The sequence below is a fragment of the Manis pentadactyla genome, chromosome 17 (genome assembly GCF_030020395.1).
Source record: "Manis pentadactyla isolate mManPen7 chromosome 17, mManPen7.hap1, whole genome shotgun sequence".
Classification (NCBI taxonomy): domain Eukaryota; kingdom Metazoa; phylum Chordata; class Mammalia; order Pholidota; family Manidae; genus Manis; species Manis pentadactyla.
This window is the reverse complement of record NC_080035.1, coordinates 6,281,023-6,294,002: the sequence shown is the minus strand read 5'-3', so window position 1 is coordinate 6,294,002 and position 12,980 is coordinate 6,281,023. Positions and strand designations below refer to the sequence as shown.

At 39.7% G+C, this 12,980-nt stretch overlaps 1 pseudogene; it reads left to right on the top strand.

The window, feature by feature from the left end:
* Positions 1–2,571: 2,571 nt before the first annotated feature.
* Positions 2,572–3,623, top strand: LOC118935921 (coiled-coil domain-containing protein 152-like; annotated as a pseudogene).
* Positions 3,624–12,980: the final 9,357 nt, after the last annotated feature.

The following is a 12,980-nucleotide window of genomic DNA, read 5'->3' as shown; positions in this document are numbered from 1 at the left end:
GTTTATTTTCTCAAAGAACCAGCTCGGGTTCATTGATTTTTTTCTATTGTTTTATTCTTCCCAATTTTGTTTATTTCTTCTCTGATCTTTATTATGTCCCTCCTTCTGCTGACTTTAGGCCTCATTTGTTCTTCTTTTTCCAGTTTTGATAGTTATGATGTTAGACTATTCATTTGGGATTGTTATTCCTTCTTTAAGTATCCCCAGATTGCTATATACTTTCCTCTTAAGACTGCTTTCATGGAGGATCATGGGAAGATGGCAGCGTGAGTTCAGAGGAAATCTTCTCCCCAAATCATTTATATTTATGAAAATACAATAAATACAACTACTCCTAAAAGACACACCAGTGGATGCAGTACAACAGCCAGGATACATCTACATGTGTGAGAACCCAACATCGCACAAAGGGGGTAAGATACAAGCTGTGGCCAGGCAGGACCCGAATGTGCCCTCACCCCAGAACCTGGTGGGAAGAAAAGAGTCAGAACGGGGAGGGAGTGAAAGCCCAGGACTGCTAAACAAACAGCTCTAGAAACCACACCCAGAGTGCAGATACAAGGTGCACAGGGTGCTGGATATAAGAAACTGAAAAGCAAAACATGTGGAGAGGTCCCCACAACCGGAGCCCCAGAGGAAAAAGAAAAGCTAGTGCTTTCTGCAAATCTTAAAGAGACAGGGACCCCAGAGCTGGACAAAGTCGTCCTGGCAAACTTAGCCAGCAGCTGGAAATCCCGGGGAACCTTAGGCGCCCTAAACCCTGGGGAGGTAGTGCAGCTCTGAAGCCCCTCATGGCACTAAGCAGCCTGACAGTCGTTCCTCCAACTGGCGCAGACACTGACACACCGGCCCAGTAGCGGGAGAGTGGCAGCACGTGCCGGGGACAGCAGCGCCAGAAGGGACCAGGAGCAGATCACACGCCCCAACAGCACCAGAGGGGACCAGGATAGGCTTGGGTGAGCCCGCAGCACTGGCGACTGAACAGCCCTGGTGCAGCTCACATGCACTGGCAGCAGTGGAGCCGGAGGAGCCTGGTAGAGGCCCACGTAGGAGAGCACCATGTACACCTGCAGCATAGCCAGAGGGAGCAGGCGCACTCCCAGCAGGTGACTGGAATCCCAGCCCAATGCAAAGCCACCCGGGCCAGACCCAAAGGCCACTGCTGGCACACAGCTGCCTGGCAGGGGCACCGCTACCATGGAGAAGAGCACCTGACATGCCTGCCACTCCCTGCAGGGCTCCATGCTGCTCTGACAGAGACCCCACCCACAGCAGCTTAGGGGAGTAACCTGGTGGCTGCTCCAGGAGTGTGGGTAACTGACACAGGCAGCGGAGAAGGGCAAGGAATCCAGCAAGCAGGAAAGGACTTTGTTCTCCCAGCTGACACACCTGCAACCTGCCTACAGCCACTGCTATCAACATGAAAAGGCAAAAAAATTTAGTCCAGTCCAAGATAGTTCAGACAGCACCTGAGAGAGGAGCTGCAGAGACAGACCTAACCAGTCTCCCTGAAAAGGAATTCAAAATAAAAGTCATTAACATGATGACAGAGCTGCAGAGAAATATACAAGAGCTAAGAGATGACATCAGGAGGGAGATTACAGAAGTGAAACAAACTCTGGAAGGATTTATAAGCAGAATGGATAAGATGCAAGAGGCCATTGATGGAATAGAAACCAGAGAACAGGAACGCATAGAAGCTGATGCAGAGAGAGATAAAAGGATCTCCAGGAATGAAAGAATATTAAAAGAACTGTGTGACCAATCAAAAAGGAACAATATCCACATTATAGGGGTACCAGAAGAAGAGACAGAAAAGGGGATAGAAAGTGTCTTTAAAGAAATAATTGCTGAGAAATTCCTCAAACTGGGGGAGGAAATAGTTGCACAGACAACAGAGGCACACAGAACTCCTGAGAGATAGGACCCAAAGAGGACAACACCAAGACACATAATAATTAAAATGGCAAAGATCAAGGACAAGGACAGAGTATTAAAGGCAGCCAGAGAGAGAAAAAAGGTCACCTACAAAGGAAAACCCATCAGGCTATCATCAGACTTCTTAACAGAAACCTTACAGACCAGAAGAGAATGGCATGATATATTTAATGCAATGAAACAGAAGGGCCTTGAACCAAGTATACTGTATCCAGCACGAATATCATCAAAATATGAAGGAGGGATTAAACAATTCTCCCCCAGGCACCAGCACCACTCCCCTGCTACCCCCAACCTCACTCCAGGGGCTGCTAGCTCCAGAGACTAGAGCTTCTGGGCACTAGAGGGTGCCACATAGAAATATGAAACATCAAAGGAACCTGGTTCAGACCCAAATCTCACAAACTCCAGAAAAAGTGCCAAATGAAACTGAACTCACCAACCTCCCCCAAAAGAGTTCAAAATTAAAATCATAAACATGCTCATAGAGGTACAGAAAAAGATTGAAGAACTCAGGAATGGGGGCCAGGATGGCTGTGTGGGGCCAATATACCAGCACTGCAAGAAGCTGTGAGGGAGACTGTGGAGAACTGGGAGTGACAGCAGTTAAGACATTAATCAAAGCAGCAAAGGATGTATGAAAAAAGGAGCAGTGTGAATCTTGACAAACTTATAAATGACTTCTCATATAGAAAAGAAAATGATAGAAATCAGTAGAAAGAACAGTGTATTGGATTTGAATTTGGAAACAAACTGTTTATTAAAAGTAATGCAAACAAAGATTTCTATTAAAGATGAATGTGCTACTCTTCATAGTATGACAAAAGGGCTACAACAGACCATTGAATATCAACATAATTTGAAAGGTATGAACACTTAAAAAGAAATGATGATCTTATGAAAGGAAAGTTAAAAATCTCATGAATAGGAGTATAAGAATAATATTGCCAAACTCATGAGTGAAATGAAAATCAAAGAGGAGGGATATAAGAAAGATATCAGGAAAGTTTATCAGGATATGCAGGAAAAAGTTGTATTAAATGAAGAAAAGCATAAAGAACTGATAGAGAAAAAACAGGTAGAAATTTTCAGGTTAAATGCAAAGTTAAGAACTCAAGAAAAGGAAAAGCAAAATAAAATAATACAGCCAAAGTTTGATGCCAAACTAGCAAGGGTTCAAACTAAATCAAAATCATATCCAAATTCTACTGCTTCACTGCAGAGTGTCTATAGAAGGAAGCTTCAACATCTTCAAGAAGAAAAAGACAAGGAGATTGCAGTTCTTCATAATACCATTCATGACTTAGAGCAACGCGTCTCTATTGGCAAAGATCCTGACCATAAATGTAGACAGTTTTGAGTATAGCAGTATATTCATTCATTGCTGTTTAATTTCTTTAAAAGTAGAATTTTCTTTAAAAGTGAATTTCTAAAAAATTCACGTCTATTGTCAATAAAATATACTGCCTAAACAACAATGGGAAAAAGAAACAGATTTAAACATTTTAAATTGAGTTTATTTAAAGAAATCCACACTTTGGCAAACTGTGTACTGTGTACTGCTTTCTTGCTTAACAGTATTTACCATAAAAGAATTCAGTTCTCTAGGACTTAGTTTACCTATTGAACCATCATTGACTATGGCAATACTTACTAAGCAAGCAAGAGATAGTAGCATTCTTTTATCTTTTCCCTTATTGCTTTCAAGGCAGGCAATCTCAAATTTTAAAGATTTAATTGAGTGCTAGATAAAGAAAAGAAGATATAAAGGCTCCATTCATATGTGAGAGCAAAAATGAAGATATGGATCTTAGAGTATAAATGGATCTTTAAAAGGTAGTCATGGCAAAATATTCATGTGTAAGTATTTCTGGATCTTAAAAAGCAGGATTGTTTCTTTAAAAGTTTAATTGGTTAAACATGTAAGATTAAAAAGACAAAAATAATTTTGTTTTGAGAAGTAAAGAAAAAAATGGGAAAAAAAAATCTCAGGAATGAATTTAAGACAGAGATTCAATCATTAAGAAATTCCACATCTGAAATGAAACATGCAGTGGAGGGATTTAAAAGCAGATCAGATGTAGTAGAAGAGACAATAAATGGAATAGAAATTAAAGAACAGGAATACAAAGAAGCTGAGGCACAGAGAGAAAAAAGGATCTCTAGGAATGAAAGAATATTGAGAGAATTGTGTGACCAATCCAAACCAAACAATATTTGCATTATACGGATACCAGAAGAAGAGAGAGAAAAATGGATAGAAAGTGTCATTAAGGTGGTAATTGCTGAAAACTTCCCCAATCTGGGGAAGGAGATAGTCTCTCAGGTCATGGAGGTGCACAGATCTCCCAACACAAGGGATCCAAGGAAGACAACATCAAGACATATAATAATTAAAATGGCAAAGATCAAGGATAAAGGCAGACTTTTAAAAGCAGCTAGAGAGAGAAAAAAAGATTACATACAGAGGGGTGGAGCCAAGATGGTGGTGTGAGTAGAGCAGCGGAAATCTCCTCTCAAAACCACATATACTTATGAAAATATAACAAAGACAACTCTTCCTACAATAGAGACCAGAGAACACAGGACAACGTCCAGACCACATCCACACCTGCAAGAACCCAGCGCCTCCCAAAGGGGGTAAGATACAAGCCCCGGCCTGGCGGGACCAAGTGCCGCTCCCCCCAGCTCATGGCAGGAGGAGAGGAGTCAGAACCGGAAGGGAGAGGGAGCCCAGGACTGCTGAACACCCAGCCCTAGCCATCCAGACCAGAGCGCAGACACAGTGCACGTGTGGGGCCCTGGATACTAGGGAAACAGTACAGCAAGACCCATGAGCATGTCCCTGAGGCCAGCGACACAGAACAAAGAAAAGCAAGTGGCTTTTTGTTGTTGTTGTTGTTTTGTTTTGTTTTGGTGAGTGCTTTTTGGAAGTCTTAAAGGGGCAGGGTGGGACACTTAGTCCAGATGCAGGGAATCTGGGGATCTCTGGGCACCCTAACCCCTGGGCAGCAGGGAGCACAGAGGCCCCTCATGGAGATAAATAGCCTCCCGGCCGCTCTCCCTCCAACGTGGCTCCACCACTTGGGAGCAGCAGCCTGAACCAGGCCACACCCACAGCAACAGTGGAGATAAATTCCATAGCAGCTGGGCAGGAATCAGAAGCCCTGTCTGTGTACAGCTGCCCAACAAAAGCCACTAGAGGTCGCTGTTCTCCCAGGAGAGCAAGGCCACAAACCAACAAGAAGGGAAGTTCTTCCAGCCTTCACTCATCCCAGCTCTGCAAACTATTTCTATCACCATGAAAAGGCAAAATTACAGGCAAACCAAGATCACAGAGACAACACCAGAGAAGGAGACAGACCTAACCAGTCTTCCTGTAAAAGAATTCAAAATAAAAACCATAAACATGCTGATGGAGAAACAGAGAAATATGCAAGAGCAATGGGATGAAGTCCAGAGGGAGATCACAGATGCCAGGAAGGAGATTACAGAACTGAAACAAACTCTAGAAGGATTTAAAAGCAGAATGGATAAGATGCAAGAGGCCATTGATGGAATTGAAACCACAGAACAGGAATGCATAGAAGCTGACATACAGAGAGATAAAAGGATCTCCAGGAATGAAACAATATTAAGAGAACTGTGTGACCAATCGAAAAGGAACAATATCCATATTACAGCAGTAAAAGAAGAAGAAGAGAGAGGAAAAGGGATAGAAAGTGTCTTTGAAGAAATAATTGCTGAAAACTTCCACAAACTGGGGGTGGAAATAATAAAAAAGACCACGAAAATACACAGAACTCCCAACAGAAAGGACCCAAGGAGGACAACACCAAGACACATTATAATTAAAATGGCAAAGATTAAGGACAAGGAAAGAGTTTTAAAGGCAGCTAGAGACAAAAAGGTGACCTATAAAGGAAAACCCATCAGGCTAACATCAGACTTCTTGACAGAAACCTTACAGGCGAGAAGAGAATGGCATGATATATTTAATGCAATGAAACACAAGGGCCTTGAACCAAGGATACTGTATCCAACACGATTATCATTTAAATATGATGGTGGGATTAAACAATTCCGAGACAAGCAAAAGCTGAGGGAATTTGCCTCCCACAAACCACCTCTACAGGGCATCTCACAGGGACTGCTCTAGATGGGAACACTCCTAAAAAGAGCACAGAACAAAATACCCAACATATAAAGAATGGAGGAGGAGGAATAAGAAGGGAGAGAATAAAAGAATCTCCAGACAGTGTATATAACACCTCAATAAGTGAGCTAAGTTAGGCAGTAAGATACTAAAGAAGCTAACCTTGAACCTTTGGTAACCACGAATCTAAAGCCTGCAATGGCAATAAGTACATATATTTCAACAGTCACCCTAAACGTAAATGGACTTAATGCACCAATCAAAAGACACAGAGTAATAGAATGGATAAAAAAGCAAGACCCATCTACATGCTGCTTACAAGAAACTCACCTCAAACCCAAAGATATGCACAGACTAAAAGTCCAGGGATGGAAAAACATATTTCAGGCAAACAACAGCGAGAAGAAAGCAGGGGTTGCAGTACTAATATCAGACAAAATAGACTTCAAAACAAAGAAAGTAACAAGAGATAAAGAAGGACATTACATAATGATAAAGGGGTCAGTCCAACAAGAGGATATAACCATTCTAAATATATATGCACCCAACACAGGAGCTCCAGCATATGTGAAACAAATACTAACAGAACTAAAGGGGGAAATAGAATGCAATGCATTCATTTTAGGAGACTTCAACACACCACTCACCCCAAAGGATAGATCCACTGGGCAGAAAATAAGTAAGGACACGGAGGCACTGAACAACACAGTAGAACAGATGGACCTAATAGACATCTATAGAACTCTACATCCAAAAGCAACAGGATATACATTCTTCTCAAGTGCACATGGAACATTCTCCAGAATAGACCACATACTAGGCCACAAAAAGAGCCTCAGTTAACTCAAAAATATTGAAATTCTACCAACCAATTTTTAAGACCCCAAAGGTATAAAACTAGAAATAAATTATATAAAGAAAACAAAAAGGCTCACAAACACATGGAGGCTTAAAAACATATCCTAAATAATCAATGGATCAACAAACAAATCAAAATAGAGATCAAGGAATATATAGAAACAAATGACAACAACAGGAAGCCCCAACTTCTGTGGGACGAAGCGAAAGCAGTCTTAAGAGGAAAGTATATAGTGATCCAGGCACAGTTGAAGAAGGAAGAACAATCCCAAATCAATAGTCTAACATCACAATTATCGAAACTAGAAAAAGAAGAACAAATGAGGCCTAAAGTCAGCAGAAGGAGGGACATAATAAAGATCAGAGAAGAAATAAACAAAATTGAGAAGAATAAATCAATAGCAAAAATCAATGAAACCAAGAGCTGGTTCTTTGAGAAAATAAACAAAATATATAAGCCTCTAGCCAAACTTATTAAGAGAAAAAGAGAATCAACACAAATCAACAGAATCAGAAATGAGAACGGAAAAATCATGACAGACTCCCCAGAAATACAAAGAATTATTAAAGTCTACTATGAAAACCTATAGGCCAACAACCTGGAAAACCTAGAGGAAATGGACAACTTCATAGAAAAATACAACCTCCCAAGACTGACCAAGGAAGAACCACAAAAGTTAAACAAACCAGTTATGAGCAAAGAATTTGAAAAGGTAACCAAAAAACTACCCAAGAACAAAACCCCTGGGCCAGACAGATTTACCTCAGAATTTTATCAGACACACAGAGAAGACATAATACCCATTCTCCTTAAAGTTTTCCAAAAAATAGAAGAGGAGGGAATACTCCCAAACTCATTCTATGAAGCCAACATCACTCTAATACCAAAACCAGGCAAAGACCCCACCAAAAAAGAAAATTATAGACCAATATTCCTGCTAAATGTAGATGCAAAAATACTCAATAAAATACTAGCAAACCGAATTCCAAAATATATCAAAAGGATCATACACCATGACCAAGTGGGATTCATCCCAGCGATGCAAGGATGGTACAACATTCAAAAATCCATCAACATCATCCACCACATCAACAAAAAGAAAGACAAAAACCACATGATCATCTCCAGATACTGAAAAAGCATTTGACAATGTTCAACATCCATTCATGATAAAAACTCTCAGCAAAATGGGAATAGAGGGCAAGTGCCTCAACATAATAAAGGCCATCTATGAAAAACCCACAGCCAACATTATATTGAACAGCGAGAAGCTGAAAGCATTTCCTCTGAGATCGGGAACTAGACAGGGATGCCCACTCTCCCCACTGTTATTTAACATAGATCTGGAGGTCCTAGTCATGGCAATCAGACAAAACAAAGAAATACAAGAAATCCAGATTGGTAAAGAAGAAGTCAAACTGTCACTATTTGCAGATGACATGATATTGTACATAAAAAACCCTAAAGACTCCACTCCAAAACTACTAGAACTAATAATGGAATTCAGCAATGTTGCAGGATACAAAATTAACATACAGAAATCTGTAGCTTTCCTATATACTAACAATGAACCAATAGAAAGAGAAATCAGGAAAACAATTCCATTCACAATTGCATCAAAAAGAATAAAATACCTAGGAATAAACCTAACCAAAGAAGTGAGATACCTATACCCTGAAAACGACAAGTCACTCTTAAAGAAATTAAAGGGGACACTAACAAATGGAAACTCATCCCATGCTCCTGGCTAGGAAGAATTAATATTGTCAAAATGGCCATCCTGCCCAAAGCAATATACAGATTCGATGCAATCCCTATCAAATTACCAGCAACATTCTTCAATGAAGTGGAAAAAGTAATTCAAAAATTCATATGGAAACACCAAATATCCCGAATAGCCAAAGCAATCCTGAGAAAGAAGGATAAAGTAGGGGGGATCTCACTCCCCAACTTCAAGCTCTACTACAAAGCCATTGTAATCAAGACAATTTGGTACTGGCACAAGAACAGAGCCACAGACCAGTGGAACAGATTAGAGACTCCAGACATTAACCCAAACATATATGGTCAATTATTATTCAATAAAGGAGCCATGGACATACAATGGGGAAATGACAGTCTCTTCAACAGATGGTGCTGGCAAAACTGGACAGCTACATGTAAGAGAATGAAACTGGACCAATGTCTAATCCCATACAGAAAAGTAAATTCGAAATGGATCAAAGACCTGAAAGTAAGTCATGAAACCATAAAACTCTTAGAAAAAAACATGCAATAATCTCTTGGACATAAACATTAGCGACTTCTTCATGTACATATCTCCCCGGGCAAGGATAATAAAAGCAAAAATGAACAAGTGGGACTATATCAACCTGAAAATCTTCTGTACAGTAAATGACACCATCAATAGTACAAAAAAGAACCCTACAGTTTGGGAGAATATATTCGTAAATGACAGATCCGATAAAGGCTTGACATCCAAAATATATAAAGAGCTCATGCACCGCAACAAAAAAAAAAGCAAATAATCCAATTACAAAATGGGGAGAGGAACTGAACAGACAGTTCCCCAACAAGAAGTTCGGATGGCCAACAGACACATGAAAAGATGCTCCACATCGCTAGTTATCATAGAAATGCAAATTAAAACCACAATGAGATATCACCTCACACCAGTAAGTATGGCTACCATCCAAAAGACAAACAACAAATGTTGGTGAGGTTGTGGAGAAAGGGGGACCCTTCTACACTTCTGGTGGGAATGTAAATTAGTTCAACCATTGTGGAAAGCAGTATGGAGGTTCCTCAGAATGCTCAAAGTAGACTTACCATTTGATACAGGAATTCCACTTCTAGGAATTTACCCTAAGAATGCAGCACTCCAAGTTGAAAAAGACAGATGCACCCCTATGTTTATCGCAGCACTATTTACAATAGCCAAGAAATGGAAGCAACCTAAGTGTCCATCAGTAGATGAATGGTTAAAGAAAATGTGGTACATATACACAATGAAATATTACTCAGCCATAAGAAGAAAACAAATCCTACCATTTGTGACAACATGGATGGAGCTAGAGGGTATTATGCTCAGTGAAATAAGCCAAGTGGAGAAAGAGAAGTACCAAATGATTTCACTCATCTGTGGAGTATAAGAACAAAGGAAAAACTGAAGGAACAAAACATCAGCAGAATCACAGATCCCAAGAATGGACTAACAGGTACCAAAGGGAAAGGGACTGGGGAGAATGGGAGGATAGGGAGGGATAAAGGTGGGGAAGAAGAAAGGGGTATTATGATTAGCATGTATAATGTGGGGGGTGGGGGAAAGGGTGGGCTGTGCATCACAGAGAAGAGAAGGAGTGATTCTACAACCTTTTGCTATGCTGATGGACAGTGACTGTAATGGGGTTTGTGGGGGGGACTTGGTGTAGGTGCGAGCCTAGTAAACATAATATTCTTCATGTAATTGTAGATTAATGATAACAAAAAGAAAAGAAAAGAAAAGGGAGATTACTCCCTGATAGAATAAAACTAACTGTAAATCAACGATTAAAGCATGCTTTAAATATCCTTAATTTTGATCATTTAAAGGGTGTCAGATGATCAGCTATGGAAGTACATTTTTCTGATAATATTCCTTTCTCTTAAAAAAAAAAAAGCAGTTCCTGTGTGGTGATCTCCAATAGGTTCTTCACAATAATATAAAGGGCATATCAAAGTGTGGGCAAAGGGTTTGTTTGTGTTTATACAGAGGATCAAAGCCTAATTTGGCTACCCAGAAAATGAATTAAGATATGATATGAAGAAGAACTTCCAAATCAACATTCTCTGGAAGAGTCATTCCAGAAGATGAACATCAAAAAACTTCAACAAAGATCCTGGCGCTGTTGCAGTTGTAGCTGCATTCATCCCACCGGTTCCTGGACTTGCCATTGGAATGAAGAAGGAGATATCTGAGCTGGCCTGTGCATACAGTAAAACAACAAATTTGACTGGATCTACACTGTTGGAACTCAACCAAGAATTAGGAGAAGTGCAAGTTGTAGTGCTCCAAAATCTTACAACTACAGAATATCTACTGTTAAAAGAACATATGGGATGTGAACAGTTCCCAGGAATGGGCTGTTTTAATTTGTCTGATTTCTCTCAGACTGTTCAAGTACAGTTGGACAATATCCATCATATCATAGACAAATTTTCACAAATGCCTAGGGTGCCTAACTGGTTTTCTTGGCCTCACTGGAGATGGCTGGTAATTATAGATCTGCTTCAGTTATGTAACTGTATTCCTATTATGTTAATGTGTGTGTGTAATTTAATTAGTAGTTTAAAACCTATACATGCTTAAATTACTCTACAAGAAGATATGTCAAAGAAATAATCAATCTTCCCATGTTTTCTTCTGTCTGCTACCTCTATAGCTTTTCTTCTTCCTTCCTAATTACAACCCTTAAGTAGAACTCATGCCTCATAATGAAATTACCGAGTATCATAATTCTTCCAAGTGGTAAAGATACCTCAAGACAAATGCTGGGCATAAAAGCCACAGGGCATAAATCTGTAAAGAAGTAAAAAGCTAACCTTTTCAAACAGTATTGCTTCTCTCTCACTTACCAACTTTACATTTCCCTGTATGGCCCCAGAAGATGACTGGTTAGCCAGAGACGGGTAAGATTCCTCAAGGGAGGAAAACCTAAGACAGGCACAGTTGCAGGGGGGCCATCAGGTGAGAAATTGGGGATCAACAGAGGTAAGGCTTAGAACCCCACCCCCCCAGTTTTGAGAGAAATCTTCTGCATCTGTGGATGTTTTGTTGCCCTTATCTAGCTTGGATTAATACTTAGTCTGTAGGCACACACCTGATCATCTACATTTGCCCTCTTACAGCACTAAACTATGTTTTCTACCTTTATCTTGCATCTACCTACCACATCAGCATTTTATTTAAAATAATAATAATAACAATAATAATAAGGGAGAAATGTGGGATTCACATATAAATCAAGTATAAAAATCATACGAATATTCATATTTGACCTGATTGTTTATAGTTCATAATGCATGATCAAAACCAAAAGTTTCTGTGATGACTGCCCTTGCACTGTTCACCATTTAAGAACTTATTCACTATGTAAGAATTTGTTCACCATTTAAGAACTTGTTCATTATGCTTCAGAAGGTTGGAGACTGTTGAGAACTAGGCTTGGGGTTGATTAATGATTGTGCATTGAGTCCCCTATACAGAATTTTATTGTTGTTAAAAACCATTTGATCAGTAAATATGAGATGCCCTCTAAAAAAAAAAATCACGTACAAAGGAAAACCCATCAGGCTATCATCAGATTTCTCAATAGAAACCTTACAGACCAGAAGGGAGTGGCATGATATATTTAATGCAATGAAGCAGAAGGGCTTTTAACCAAGAATACTCTACCTGGCAAGGTTATCATTTAAATTTGAAGGAGGGATTAAACAATTTTCAGATAACCAAAAGCTGAGAGAATTTACCTTCCACAAATCACCTCTACAGTGCATTTTGGAGGGACTGCTATAGATTGAAGTATTCTTAAGGATAAATAGCTGCCAAAGGGGAAATAAAACCACAGCAAAGTAGAACATCTAATTACTAAGCAGATGCAAAATGAAGTCAACTACCCCTAAAGTAAATCAAGGGATAGACAAAGAGTATAGAATATGATACCTAACATAGAAAGAATGGAGGAGGAAAAGAAAAAGAACCTATAGGTTGTGTTAGCAAGAGCATACAAAGTGAGTTAAATTAGACTGTTAGATAGTAAGGAATTACCCTTGAACCTTTGGTAATCATGAATCTAAAGCCTGCAATGGCAATAAGTACATACCTATCGATAATCACCCTAAATGTAAATGCTCTGAATGCACCAATCAAAAGACATAGAGTCACTGAATGGATAAAAAACAAGACCCATCTATATGCTGCCTACAAGAGACTCACTTCAAACCAAAAGGCATTCACAGACTGAAAGTAAAGGGATGGAAAAAGATATT